General features: G+C 50.1%; 1 protein-coding gene across 1 annotated transcript in view; it reads left to right on the top strand.

Moving 5' to 3' along the window:
- Positions 1–15313, top strand: part of SLC24A3 (solute carrier family 24 member 3) — a gene marked incomplete at its 5' end in the record, with an annotated part of 409035 nt that overhangs the window by 253910 nt on the left and 139812 nt on the right. The window lies entirely within an intron of this gene.

The raw sequence follows: 15313 nt of genomic DNA, 5'->3' as shown, positions 1-15313 counted from the left end.
GACCCAGCCTTCCTCAGCTTGGAGCAGCATCTCTGTCCCTGTCCTCCTCCTCACTCCCCCCGGGTGGAGAGGGCAACAATCGGGGGGGGGGGGGACCCGTGGCGGAGTATTGAGGGGATGAGGAAGAGGAGAAGACAGGGAGGGAGGAGAACAGGAGGAAAAGAAAGGAAGTAGCTCTTCCCGTCACCATCGCGCCTGGCTTCCGTCCCGGCTCCGTCATTTGCCCGCTGTGTGACCTTGGGCAAGCCATTTAACTTCTCGGTGCCTCAGTTTCCTCATCTGAAAAAGGTCCCTTCAGATGAAGTCCCTCCAGACTCCCAGGCCCACGCGCTATCCACCAGCCCACACTGCTTCTCGTCATTCCTCCGCCTCTCTCGAGACGTCATTAGAGCACGGACCACCAGAGAAGAGAGAGGAGTGACAGAACTGGTTAGACTCTGGGTCGTAGGGTTTGGGGCTTGGAAGTTTGAGGCCAAGCATTTTGGAGCCCTCCCTTGAAATACTGGGGATTAAATGGGTTATAAAATCTCCTTCCATTTTCCCCAAGTTTAGCACTGCCCTGACCCTGCCTGGCCCCAGGGAATTGTTCTGATTTAGCTGAGATGCCAAGAGGTGCAGGGTGGTGGGCGAACAATCGATAAGTCATTCAGTGGAATTTATTGAGTGCTTAATGAGAGTTAAGCACCGTATTAAGGGCTTGGGAAAGTGAAATAGAAGCGAGGTCAGTTTATCCATCACTCTTAGCGAATTATCTTATATCTACTCTATGCTTAGCGTGGGCTTGGCTCCCAGAAAGCACTTCATAACCGCCATCATGGTAGTAGTCTCCTGCCCTCAAGGAGTTTACAACTAATGAAAGCAACAGCCAAAAAATATTTTCAAGGAGAGGGAAAAAGGACAACGGACAGGAATGGACGAGGAAGGAGTACAATTGTATCTTGGTGACATTGCTGAATTAACAATTGGATGTACAAATAAACAAGTAATTCAGTTCAATTCAATCGTATTTATGGAGTGCTTACTGTGTGCAGAGCCCTGTAAAGTTGGTATTTGTTAAGCGCTTACTACGTGCAGAGCACTGTTCTAAGCGCTGGGTATTTGTTAAGCGCTCACTATGTGCAGAGCACTGTTCTAAGCGCTGGGGTAGATACAGGGTAATCAGGTTGTCCCACGTGAGGCTCACAGTCTTAATCCCCATTTTACAGATGAGGTCACTGAGGCACAGAGAAGTGAAGTGACTTGCCCACAGTCACATAGCTGCCAAGTGGCAGAGCCGGGATTTGAACCCATGGCCTCTGACTCCCAAGCCCGGGCTCTTTCCACTGAGCCATGCTGCTTCTCTGTATTAAGCTCTTGGGAGAGTACACTAAAACAATAAACAGACCCACTCCCTGCTGACAACGAGCTTACAGTCCAGAAGGAGAGAAAGGCATAAATATAAATAAATAAATTGCAGATATGTACGTAAGTGCCGTGGGGCTGCTTTGCACACAATACGTGCTCGATAAATTTGAATGAATGAATGGGGGGGGGGATGAATAAAAGGAGCAAGACAGGGGGACACAGAAGGGAGTGGGAGAAGAGGAAATGAAGGGTTAGTCCGGGAAGGCTTCTTGGAGGAGATATGAATAAATAAATGGAGCTAAGGTCTGAGGATAGGCTGGTCTGATTCGGTGCCGGGAAGAGCAGGGTCAGGGACCGAGTTCGGGGCTGGGTTTGGGGCAGCTTGTGAAGAGGGTGGCAAGGCATTCAGGAGCTGCGATTTCACGGCGGGGAACATAATCACGTTTACGGACGGGGTAAACATTCTGGCGATGAACCGGAGGAGGCAGGCAGGCCGACTCCCCAAGGACCTGTTCTCGGAAATGCTCTGCCAAGGCGAGCTGGGGCCTGTGCTCTTTATTAAGTGGAGTCACTCAATCACACTCAGTGGTATTTACTGAGCATTTACGGTGTGCAGAGCGCTTATTAAGCTCTGGGGAAGCAGCATGGGTGAAGTGGATAGAGCCTAGGCACAGGAGTCAGGAGGTCATGGGTTCTAATCCTGGCTCCGCCACTGGCTCGGTGGAAAGAGCACGGGCTTGGGAGTCAGAGGTCCTGGGTTCGAGTCCCAACCACTTGACTGGGGGCAAGTCACTTAACCTCTCTGTGCCTCAGTTGCCTCATCTGTAAAATGGGGATTAAGACTGTGAGCCTCACGTGGGGCAATCTGATCACCCTGTATCTACCCCAGCGCTTAGAACAGTGCTCTGCACATAGTAAGCGCTTAACAAATACCAACATTATTATTATTATTATTATTATTATTCTCTGCTGGGTGACCTTGGGCCTTCACTTCACTTCTCTGTGCCTCAGTGACCTCATCTATACAATGAGGATTGAGACTGTGAGCCCTTTCCGAGACAGGGAATGTGTCCAATTCGATTTGCTTGTAACCACCCCAGTGCTTAGTACAGTGCTTGGCACATAGTAAGCGCTTAAGAAATACCATTATTATTATTATTACAACACGACAGAGTTGGTTGACGTGGTCCCTGCCCACAACGAGCTTACAGCTTAGAGGAGAAATCTATAAACAGTCAGAAGCTTGAAGGGAGTAGAAGTAGAAGGTTACGGGTTCTAATCCCAGCTCTGCCACTTGTCCGCAGTGGGACCTTGGGCAAGTCCCTTCACTTCTCTGTGCCTCAGTTACCTCATCTGTAAAATGGGGATTGAGACTGAGCCCCAGGTGGGACAGGGACTGTGTCCAACCCAATTTGCTTGTATCCACCCCAGCACTTAGTACGGCGCCTGGCACACAGTAAGCACTTGACAAATACCACAATTATTATTATTATTGACCTGCCTAAGGTCACCCAAAAGGCAAGTGGCAGAGCCAGGATTAGAACCCAGGCCCCCCAAATCACAAGTGCTCTCTCCCTCAGGCCACGCAGTTTCCCATCTCCTTCCGGGGCCGGCTGGTCCAGGACCGTGTGACAGAGAATGGTTGGTATCCGGTGCCGCCACCTGGGTCAGAAACCTTCCTGACAATCCTTCCCTTCGTCCCCTCCCTTTAGACTCCCGGAGCAAGAGATAATATCCCCGCTTGGTCACGGCCAAAGTCTCATCCCGCCGATTCTGAGACAATCGTTTCTGTCCGGAAACTAGCCCCCTGGCCCTCCCCGCAAACCACCGGCCCACAGAGGTGTGATGGGAGTTTGGAAGGGAATTGGGCGAATGGTTTTGTGCTCTTTGAGGAGGGGTGGGTGGGGGGCTTAATCTTGGTCACTTTTCAAGCACTGAATCAGTTCCTCAAAGGAGCGAGCCTTCCAACTCCAGTCTCCTTGGAAATAGGGAATCCATCAGAAGCGGCTGAGAATAAGGCTCTGGGTTTCCCCGGGGGAAGGCGGCGAGTGGAATAAAAAGCAGCTTGTGCAGCCTGCCTCTCTCTCTCTCTCTCTCCGAGGCTCGGGAGTGAGGGCTGGCTTCCACGGGACCTGCTGCCTCCACCTTCAGACTAAAAATAGCTTCCCCGCTCTCCGTGCCCCTCCTCCGTGTTACCCAGGAGACCGGGGAGATTTATGTTGGCAGATTTGGCAGGCTTCTCGTATTTATTTGGGCTGCGCTATAGAATCTGAAATTCTGGACTCCCTCTTGGAATAATAATTATATTTGTCTCCAAATAAGCCTGAGGGACTCCAGGGTGGATGTGGAGCTTTGTTATCCAGAGGTCAGGGGAATCACCAAGGGCAGGGCTCTTTTTGAGAGTCATCTGAGGGGGCAAGATTCCTGGGCCCCCTTCTTTCTGTCCGTCAGGCAATCGTATTTTCTGAGCACTTACTGTGTGTGGAGCACTGTACTAAGAGCTTGGGAGAGTACAGTACGATAGCAGACACATTCCCTGCATTCCACGAGCTTCCTCCCGGCTCCCATCTTGCCAAACAGAGCAAACCCTCAGTAGCAGTCGTAAATCTTACTCATTGAGTGCTTACTGTGTGCAGAGCACTATATTAAGCGCTTGGGAGAATACAATATGATAATAAACAGACACATTCCCCGCTCCCACCGAGCTAGAGGGGCTCCTAATGATAAGTAGGGCTTACGGATCTCAGGCTAAATCAGTTGGCATCCGATGCATCTCCAGATTTTAGATACCGTGGCCATTTGGAAACAGAGATTCACCTATATCCAGTTTAAGCCGGAGTCGTATCTTTTAAGGATGTCCAAACTCAAGGCTTCTGACAGTCGTCGGCCCTGGGCCCTTAGCCAAGTTGCCACGTTCTTTGGGTCGGCCAGGATGCTAAGCTCCCAGTTGATGAGTTCGTGCGTATCTGTCCGAGTCGCAGGATCCACGGCAGCTCTCCAAGGGCAGGAAACTCGACTGTTACCAAACACAAGGTGTCCATAGCTACACGGAGCAAGGTAAATTTGGGGAAAAAATGCGTCCCTGGAGAATTTTGATTTTTGACCTGAAACCGTGGCATTTTTTCATGAGGATCTCCCTGAGTAGATCACTAGATCACAAACTCCTCGATGGATCACGTCTGCCAACTCTATTATATTCTCTCAATCACCTAGCATAGAGCTCTGTACAGTAAATGTTCAATAAGTACCACGGCTCGATAACATTTCTGGAACTGCAGCTCCTCCTCCTTCTCCTATTTTTCTTCTCCTCTTATTCCTCCCATAGCCTCCTCTTCTACTCTTCATTTTTATTATAATCAATAATCATAATAATAGTTCTGGTATTTATTAAATATGCCATCACTGCTCTAAGTTATAGGATAGTTACAAGGTAATCAGGTTTTGCCACGTGGGGCTCACAGTCTTAATCCCCATTTTACAGATGAGGGAACCAAGGCATAGAGAAGTGAAGTGACTTACCCAAGATCACACAGCGGACAAGTGGCAGAGTCAGGATTAGAACCCACACCCTCTGACTCCCAAGCCCATGCTCTTGCCACTAAACCACCCTGCTTTTCTCACTCTCCTTGCTTCGCCTTCTCCAAAGAGAATGGAAAGCATAAGGAATCCATTCCACAGGAACCTGGAAATGCCAATAGGTTCCAGTGGGGGTTGGTGCCTCGGTTGTCTCCTCTGTAAAATGGAGATGAAGACTGAGAGCCCCACGGGGGACAACCTGATCACCTTATACCTACCCCAGTGAATTAGAACAGTGTCCCCTTCTAGACCGTGAGCCCGTTGTTGGCTAGGGATTATCTCTACTTGTTGTCGAATTGTACTTTCCAAACGCTTAGTACAGTGCTCTGCACACAGTAAGTGCTCAATAAATAATAATAATAATAATGTTTGTATTTGTTAAGCGCCTACTATGTGCCGAGCACTGTTCTAAGCGCTGGGGTAGACACAGGGGAATCAGATTGTCCCACGTGGGGCTCACAGTGTTCATCCCCATTTCACAGATGAGGGAACTGAGGCGCCGAGAAGTGAAGTGACTCGCCCAAAGTCACACAGCTGACAAGTGGCCGAGCCGGGATTCGAACCCATGACCTCTGACTCCAAAGCCCGGGCTCTTTCCACTGAGCCGCGCTGCTTCTCTATCACCGATTGAATGAATGAATGAACAGATCCATGGAAGAGCGGTCCCTGCTGGGTCACACGAGGGGACGTGTGGAACGAGGAAGCGAGAAATGTGGGATAGTCCGTCTTTAACCATGAGCGTGGGGGTTCAGGAGGATTACCAGCCCGGGAGTCCTTCCAAACATTCTGGCGCCACTGTCGGAGACAGGGATCGAGTCCCCGTTTTACAGTTGAGGAAACTGAATCACAGTTAAGTGACTTGCCCAGAGTCCCACAGAAAGCAAGTGGTAGAGCCAGGATTAGAACCCAGGTCTTCTGACTCCCTGGCCCGTGCTCTGTGACTGCAACTCAGTGGTGCAAAAAATCTGTCTCCAGCTGGTAAAACCATTCTCCCTTCTTAAAGTTACGGGTAGAACAAAGTGAAATTAAAGTGTTTGATTGGTTTCTAGGTCAGCCTCTAAGGGGTCCCAAGTGACTCTCCTGCCTTGGGCCTCAACAACAGCCCCTCGGGCAAAAACTGAAGGCAGTTTTCCTCTCCCTTGACACTCCTCTTTCTGGCCTTCCCCCAACACAAGAGAGAGAAGGGGCGATCGGGGCTGCCTGACGTTTCTGTTGTGGCGGACTGGGGCTCACGAGGCCCGTGTGCCAACCCATCGGATGTTTCTCGTCCAAGCAGCCTTCCCTGACCAACCCCTCATTTCTTCTACTGCCTCTCCCATTCTGTGTCACCCTTGGATTCACCCCCGCTCGGCCTCACAGTCCTCCTGTACGTATCCTTAATTCATTTAACATCGGTCCCCCCCTCTGGACTGCAAGCGCCTAGTTGGAAGTGAGCGCGTTGCTGAATTCTGTTCTACCGTATTCTCCCAAGCGCTCAGTAGAGTGTTCTGCAAACAGTAAGCTCGCAAAAAATACACCTGACTGAGTGATCCTCCTGTCTCCTCCCTCCATTACTCACCGCTTATCTCCAAGCCTCTAGCGAAGCTGAGCCTGTGTTATGTCCTCTAAGGAGTGGTGCGACCTCAGTAATTTATTTTCTGGGGACACTGACCCGTCCCCCTCTAGACTGTAAGCTCATTATGGGCCGGGAACACGTCTGCTAATTCTGTTGCATTGTACTCTCCCAAGTGCTTATTATAGTGCTCTGCACATAGTGCTCTGCCCGTGACCTTCTGACTCCCAGGTCCATGTCCTATCACGTGGCATAGTGGATGGGACATGGATCTGGGAGTCAGAAAGTCATGGGTTCTAATCCTGGCTTCGCCACATGTCTGCTGTGTGACCTAGGGCAAGTCACTTCACTTCTCTGGGCCTCGGTTACCTCATCTGTAATATAGGGATGAAGACTGAGATCCCTATGTGGGACAGGGGCTGTGTCCATCCTGATTTGCTGGTATCTATCCCAGTGCTTAGTACAGTGTCTGCACATAATAAACACTTAACAAATACCATATTCATTATTAAATTGATGATGATGGTGATGACAACAGTGAGGTCTATCTGGCTCCCTGTTAGAGAAGAAGTGAGGCCTAGTGGATAGAGCACAGGCCTGGGAGTCAAAAGGACCTGGGTTCTAATCCTGGCTCCTCCAGATTCTCAGTATATGACCTTGGGCACGTCACTTTACTTGTCTGGGTCTTAGTTACATCATCTGTAAAGTGGGGATGAATACTGTGAGCCCCACATGGACACAGACTGGGTCCAAACTGATTAGCTTGCATCTACCCCAGTGCTTAGTATAGTGTCTGGCACATAGTAAGTGCTTAACAACTACCATTTTTTCAAAAAAGGAAGGCAAATCTAGTGGATGCGTAATAAATATCAATAATGGTGAACGGTAGAAGAAGAGTGAAGGAAGCAGGGATCTGGGGGGAAATGGCGCGCTGTGACTGAATCTACTAAATGACTATTTTGTAAGCAGATATTAAAGGCCAGACCCTGGCTGACAAAGGTAGAGGAAAGGTTAAATGCTGGTTCTTTTGATTTTAGCAAGGTGCTTGTGACTCTCTCGGTGAGGCTTTGGGGCGTGGAAGGAATTCAAGGTTTTGCAGATTGACCCACTGGGTCTGTCTCCAGGTAGAGACACAAGGCGGGTGTGACTTTATGGATCATTTTCCAAGTTCCAGTGTCTTCCTGAAAGCTCACAGGTGGGGACCTGGAAAGTCCTTAGAAAAGCGGTGTGGCCTAGTGAAAAGAGCATGGCCTAGGAGTCAGGGGCCCTGGGTTCTAATCCCAGTTCTGCCACTAGACTGCTGTGTGATCCTAGTCAAGTCATTTCACTTCTCTGGGTCCTGGTTAACTCATCTGTAAAATGGGGATTCAATACCTGGTTTCTCTCTTATTTAGAATGTGAACGCTGGTTGGGCAGGGACTTTGATCTGAATGCCTTGTATCTACCTGAACGTTCAGGACAGTGCTTAGCATATAGTAAGGGCTTTATTATTAGTGGTAATAGTAATAATAATAATAGTAATAATAACATTGCTGTTGCCACTAACTTGCTCAGGAAAACGGGACTGACCCCCTAGGTGACCATGGTCGGAAGGTTCACACAGCAGAACCAGGCCTTCATTCATTCAATCGTATTTATTGAGCGCTTACTCTGTGCAGAGCACTGTACTAAGCGCTTGGGAAAATACAGTACAACAATAAACAGGCACATTCCCTCCCAGCAACGAGCTTATAGTCTAGAGTTGGGCAAGTGCCCCACTGGCCCCATGTGCCAGGCTGCCCAATCCCAGCAACCTGGATCTAGGAGATGCAGTGTAACAGCGAAGAGCACGGCTCCCTGGAATGTTGCTGGGATTTGTCTCTGGGAGTCCCTCTTGGAACCCTGCTTTGGGATCGTGCCGAACTGAGGCCCGGGACGCTCCCATCCTCCTGCACAAATGGCTGTCCCCACCACCGCTGCAAGCGGACTCAGTTTGGACGTAACTCTGGCGTGCAGATCCCGGGCAGAGACGCCGATGTAGAAACAGCTGTTAGGTGCCTCGGGTGGCTTTGTCTCCGCTTGGTCACGCTGCGTGGGATCTCCTATCACCCCCTGAGGCACCGTGGAGGGAAGCTCAGGAGTGATGGCCCTGAGGAGAGGTGGTGGGAGCTGGAAAGACATTAAGGGGTGTGTAGAATCTGTGCTCCTTCCTCTCATCTCTGTCCCCCGAAGAAGAGTCTTGCTGGCCCACTGCACCGAGACCGGTGGTTTGTTATACGAACTCCTGGCACACGTACTTTGAGCTGGAAGTGTCTTCAGCAGGCATTCATTCATTCAGTAGTATTTATTGAGCGCTTACTATGTGCAGAGCACTGTACTAAGCGCTTGGAATGTACGCTTCGGCAACAGATAGAGACAATCCCCACCCAATAACGGGCTCACAGTCTAAACGGGGATCAGGCATGTCCCCGGGGAGTGGGACGGAGGGAGTGGTTGATGGAACTTCCAGTCTAAAGAAGGGAGACTAGGCCAGGCATCAGAGTAATCCATTGTCCCTTTCTCTGGCATATTGGGAACCACTGAGTCACCCCCCAGGAGATAAATAATAATAATAATGACAATAATAATTATAGTATTGCTTAAGTGCTTACTATGTGCCAAGCACTATTCTAAGCGCTGGGGTAGATACGAGGTAATCAGGGTGGACACGGCCCCTGTTCCCCATGGGGCTCACATTAGAGAAGCAGCGTGGCTCAGTGGAAAGAGCCCGGGCTGGGGAGTCAGAGGTCACGGGTTCAAATCCCGGCTTCGCCGCTTGTCAGCTGTGTGACTTTGGGCAAGTCACTTCACTTATCTGTGCCTCAGTTACCTCATCTGGAAAATGGGCATTAAGAATGTGAGCCTCACATGGGACAACCTGATCACCTTGTATCTTCCCCAATGCTTAGAACAGTGCTTTGCACATAGTAAGCACTTAACAAATGCCATCGTTACTATTATTATTAATCCCCATTTTACCTCAGATGAGGTAACTGAGGCACCGAGAAGTTAAGTGACTTCCCCAAGGTCACACAGCAGACAAAAGGCGGAGCTGAGATTAGAACGCGGGTCCTTCCGACCCCCAGACCCGTGCTCTATCCACTAGGCCACGCTGCTTCTCTGGTGGAGATTCCCTATCCACAAAGAGCTTACAGTCTCTAGGGGTAGACAGATATAGAACTAAATTATTTCCCAAACTAGGAAGGAAGGAGTGCAAGCTGGCGCCTTAAAGAAAATTCCCCTACTGGCTTAAGTCCGTGAGAGGAAGGGCACACGTTTTCTCAGGACCCGCTGCACGGAGCCATTTCCCACATCTCTTGGGGACGCTGCAGGACACCGCGTGGTGCGGCCATCCGTGCGACCCCACGGCACTTTGAGAAACGTTCCGGTCGGGGGCCCGGTCACCATGTCTCTTTCTGTGAGTTAATGCGGTCCCTTGACTTCTCCCGCCCACGGACCCCGACCCCCCTCCCGTCTCTGATCGCTGAGGGTCGGCCCCTTCCGCCCCGGTTCCTTCCCGGCTACTGCCACTAATGCCTCACTGCTTACAGTCGGGCCGCCATCAAGTACCGTAATTACAACTCTTCGCTACAGTTGCGCTGCCCTCGCTGAGTCCGAGGGTTTGAAAGACTTGGCTGCTGAAAGGTTAGATTGTGGGCCGAGCGGTGACCGAGCTATTAAAAGCTGCCTTTCAAAAGTGTCGCGCTTGTGCGTCTGCGTGCCGTCCTGGACACCGCCTTCGTGGTGGGAATGGTTAGGAAAGCGAGAAAGTGGCCGTGGGTGTAATGTGGTGTGGTGGGGGAGGGCGAGGGGGGCGGGTGTGCTCTTTGTTTGCTCGTGTGGAGTTGTGTATATTCATGAGTGTAGGTGTGTGTGTATGCGTGTGCCTTATTGCCGCTCCTTTTGGAGAACACTGTTCCCACTTCCTGGAACTGAAATTTGGGCTGCAAGAGGAGCTAGTGGGTGGTCATGGTGGAGGCTGAAAACTGGGCCTGAGTTCTGCTCGGTCACCGCAGTTCTCTGTCGGAAAGAAAACGCTGATTGAGGGAGAGAGATCTTTCGGATCGCAGGAGGAGGACAAATGAGAGGAAAAACTGGAATCCAGTAGTTATTGAGGAAAATTACAGACTAGCTCTTTTTATTAAGTTTGACTTAGGGCTTTTGCTTTCAAGTCAAACAGATTTACCCTTGGCATTTGGGGGAGAGCAGCCCGCAGGGAGAAGGGCTCGAAGCCGGAAGTGGGTTACAGTTTTGTGGAAGAAGAAGGGGGCGGGAAAAAGAATGAGGATAAAAGGGGAGAAGGAGCCCCCACCCCCCCAGAGCCTCCCCAGCCTCAACGTGATGTCCCCCTGCCCCCGACAACGGGGTCCTCTGAGGTTCTTGGAACAAAATGCTCCTTGGACAAGTTATTTAACTTCTCTTGTGCCTCAGTTCCCTCATCTACAAATTGGGATTAATACCGCGAGCCCCATGGGGGACAGGGGACCGTGTCCAACGTGATTAGCTTGTATCGTCCCCAGTGCTCAGTACAGTGCCTGGTAAATAATGATGATAATGGTAAGGGTGACGGTATTCGTTAAGAACTTAACTTACTATGTGTCAAGCACCATTCTAAGCGCTGGGTAGATACAACCTAATTAGGTTGAACACAGTCCCTGTCCACATAGTCTTGATCCCCATTTTCCAGATGAAACGGAGGCACAGAGAAGTGAAGCGACTTGCCCAAGGTCACACAGCAGACAAGTGGCAGAGCCGGGATTAGAACCCGAGTTCTTCCGACTCCCTGGCCTGTGCTCTATCCATTAGGCACACTGTCATGGTAAGCGCTCAACAAGTATCGTTAAAAAAAATGAACCCTCCATCATCCTGCCTATTCATTCATTCATTCATTCATTTCAATCGTACTTATTGAGCGCTTACTGTGAGCAGAGCACTGTACTAAGCAGTTGGAAAGTACAATTCAGCAATAAAGAGAGACAATTCCCTACCTAACAGTCCCCTTTCCAATGAGATCTCTCTAGATCCTTTAAAACAACCAGCAGGGAGTTCCAACAAGTCCCTCTCCTCTGGATCGAATGACACGCTTAGGCGATAGCTCACAGGCCCCATCTCCTTCTTTGGTCCTCAAAGCAAGGGTCCCCCTACATCCCCGCCTTTCCGTTGCCATCCCCATCGTCGCTTTCGGCATTCCCCACCAGCGTGTCTTCCTTCGATCCCGACCCCTAGCTCGGTGGCCGCACGGGTGCGAGACCCTCAGGGTACTGCTGCCCCCGACCACGTCTCCAAATGAGCCGCCCCAGAGCACGATCAGGAGTGCGGCCGGCCGTGGGGGAGGCGAGAGAGGGATCGGAGGGAAGGGACGGGTAGCCGGTGAGGAGCTCTCGTCTCTAAATGGGTCCCCGGGCTACTTGAGGGCTCCAATTCGGGGACGTCACCTCGGCGACCATCGGAGGGGAGCGGCGGAGTCTTGCGCTGTGGCATTTGCTGTTCCTCACGAAGCCAACGCTGATTTGGAGGGATTAAATGGAGGCCCCTGCTAGGGTCCAAGGAGAGGATTTGTATTGATGTCTGTCACCCCCACTCTAGAATGTGAGCTCGTTGTGGGCGGGGAATGCCACTGCTTATTGTTGTATTATACTTTCCCAAGCGCTTAGCCCAGTGCTCTGCACACAGCGAGCACTTAATAAATACTTTTGAATGAATGAGAAAGAACAGAGGAATTCCTGAGGGCCCCGTGGGTCATCACTTAATAATGTTGGTATTTGTTAAGCACTTGCTATGTGCAGGGCACTGTTTTAAGCGCTGGGGTAGACACGGGGGAATGAGGTTGTCCCACGTGGGGCTCACAGTCTTAATCCCCATTTTACAGATGAGGGAACTGAGGCCCAGAGAAGTGAAGTGACTCGCCCACAGTCACACAGCTGACAAGTGGCAGAGCTGGGATTTGAACTCATGACCTCTGACTCCAAAGCCCGTGCTCTTTCCACTGAGCCATGCTGCTTCTCTAAGTGAAGTTCTGCTTCACTTAAGAAGCAGAACAACATAGTGGATAGAGCACTGGGTTCTAATCCCAGCTCTGCCCAATTGCATGCTCTGTGGTCTTGGATGATTCACTTAACCTCTCTGTGCCTCAGTTTCCTCAGCTGCAAGTTGGGGATATCTGTTCTCTCTCCTAATTAGACTGCAAGCCCCACGATTCTATTTATTGCCATTGTTCTTGTCCGTCCGTCTCCCCCGATTAGACCGTAAACCCGTCAAAGGGCAGGGACTGTCTCTATCTGTTGCCGATTTGTCCATTCCAAGCGCTTAGCACAGTGCTCTGCACATAGTAAGCGCTCAATAAATACTATTGAATGAATGAATGAACGTAAGACAGGAACTGTAACCAACCTATTTAACCTATACCTACCCCTGTGCTTAGAACAGTGTTCGACGCATAATTGCTTAAATGCCATTAAAAGAGAGAGAGAGAGAGGAGAGACCAGTGCCAGGGAGGCTCAGGGTCGGGTTTGTTTCCGAGACTGCGACCCACCCAAGGCAAATGGACTCATTTTGGGGACCAGCCAACAGGACACCATACCCCGTCTGCAACTGCCCCTGTCATCTGGAACTCCCAGAGCCCTCAGCGTATATGGCCAACAGAAGCAGCATGGCCTAGTGGATAGAGCAGGGGCCTGGGAGTCAGAAGAACCTGCATTCTAGTCCCAGCTCTGCCACTTGTCTGCCGTGTGACCTTGGGAAAGTCACTTCACTTATCTTCGCCTCAGTTCTCTCATCCGCAAAACGGGGATTAAGACTGTGAGCCCTGTGTGGGACAGAGACTATGTCCGACCTGATTATCTTATATCTACCCCATTGCTTAGAACAGTGCCTGGCACATAGAAGGCACTTAACAAATAGCGCAATTATTATTATCAATATCATTATTATTATTTCCCTGAGAGCCGGCTCACGGGGTTAGAGGTTTCCCGTTTTGCAAAGTGGCAAATCCAAGATTTATCACGGAAGCAATTTGCCACGGGAACAGAAAACACAAGGAGATGCCCTCACTCTGCCCAGGGTTCCAACTCGGTGCCATCTCTTGGAAGAGAGCCGATCTTCTCTGGATTTAATCCAGAAAGGATACTAGTTTAGCCTTCTCTTTAGCACTCAGAGTCTCTGCCAAGAGTCTGATTTGGCACCTGACTAAATTCTGGGTTTTATGATTGAGATCCTTCTGCCTCCTTCCCCTTGTTGGTGCTATTTCACCTAAAGCTGCTCTTGGCTTCAGTAAGCTCAGGGAATGCTAGTTGTCCTGCCGACTGACTCTTCTCTTAGCCCATCTCTGCCCCTCTTTCCCCCTCTCTTCATCTCCCCTCTCCATTCCCTTAATTTTTTTTAATGGTATTTGTTAAGCGCTTACTATGTACGAAGCATGCTGGTAGAAACAGGCTAATCGGGTTGGACACAGGACCGTGTCCCACATAGGTACTCACAGACTTAATCCCCATTTAACAGGTGAGGAAACTGAGGTACAGAAAAGTGAAGTGACTTGCCTGAGGTCACACAGCAGAAAAGTGTCCGAGCCGGGAATAGTCAGGTCCTCTGACTCCTACGTCCGGCCTTTTTCCACTAGGCCGCCCTGCTTATTTAATGAACAAAGTCTCCTCTCTCGCCTCTGACCCCGACCCGCTTCTCCTCGGGAAGGCACATTCAAGCCCTAAGGACCCCTTCTCTGAGACCCCCACAAGAAACTTCTTCTATGGTCACAGGTACTGGAGACTGAACTCTTTTAGAACCTAGTCACGTTCGATCTAAGCAGGATGTCTGTTTGCTGAAGAATCTGCGAAAATCGATGCATGACTGACACTCGTTCATTAATCAATCAATTGTATTTACTGAGCACTTGCTTGGTGCAGAACACTGTACAAAGCACTTGAGAGAGTACAGTATAACGGAGTTGGTTGACATGTTCCCTGCCCACCGGGAGCTCACAGCCTAGAGGGGAAGCCAGACATTAATATAAATAATATATAGATATGTACGTAGACATATAATTCGCAGTGTAGCTCAGGTGGAAAGAGCCCAGGCTCGGGAGTCAGAGGTCATGGGTTCTAATCCCACTCCACCACTTGTCAGCTGTGTGACTCTGGGCAAGTCATTTCACTTCTCTGGGCCTCATTTTACCTCCATCTGTAAAATGGGGATTAAGACTGTGAGCCCCATGTGAGACAATCTGATTACCTTGCATCCCCCTTGTATCCACTTAGAAGAGTGTTTGGCACATAGTAAGCGCCTAACAAATTACATTATTATTATGAAACAGCGTGGCTCAGTGGAAAGAGCCCGGGCTTTGGAGTCAGAGGTCATGGGTTCTAATCCCAGCTCTGCCACTTGTCAGCTGTGTGACTCTGGGCAAGTCACTTAACTTCTCGGTGCCTCAGTTACCTCATCTGTAAAATGGGGATGAAGACTGTGAGCCCCATGTGGGACAACCTGATTCCCCTGTGTCTACCCCAGCGCTTAGAACGGTGCTCTGCACATAGTAAGCGCTTAACAAATACCAACATTATTATTATAAGCTCATGGTGGGCGGGGAATGTGTCTGTTATAGTGTTCTACCGTACTCTCCCAAGCGCTTAGTACAGTGTCCTGCACACAGTAAGCTCTCACTAAATACTACTGACTGATCGATATAAGTCTTGCGGGGCTGAGGGTGGGGTGAATATCAAGTGCTTAAAGGGTACAGATCTGAGTGCAGAGGCGACGCAGAAGGGAGACGGGGTGTTTGCATTTATTGGGAACGTTCTGCATGTGGAACACTATATAAGGCGTCTTGTTTAG

This window comes from Ornithorhynchus anatinus, chromosome 1, assembly GCF_004115215.2.
Source record: "Ornithorhynchus anatinus isolate Pmale09 chromosome 1, mOrnAna1.pri.v4, whole genome shotgun sequence".
In the NCBI taxonomy this organism is placed as follows: Eukaryota; Metazoa; Chordata; class Mammalia; order Monotremata; family Ornithorhynchidae; genus Ornithorhynchus; species Ornithorhynchus anatinus.
This window is presented reverse-complemented; position numbering and strand designations above follow the sequence as displayed.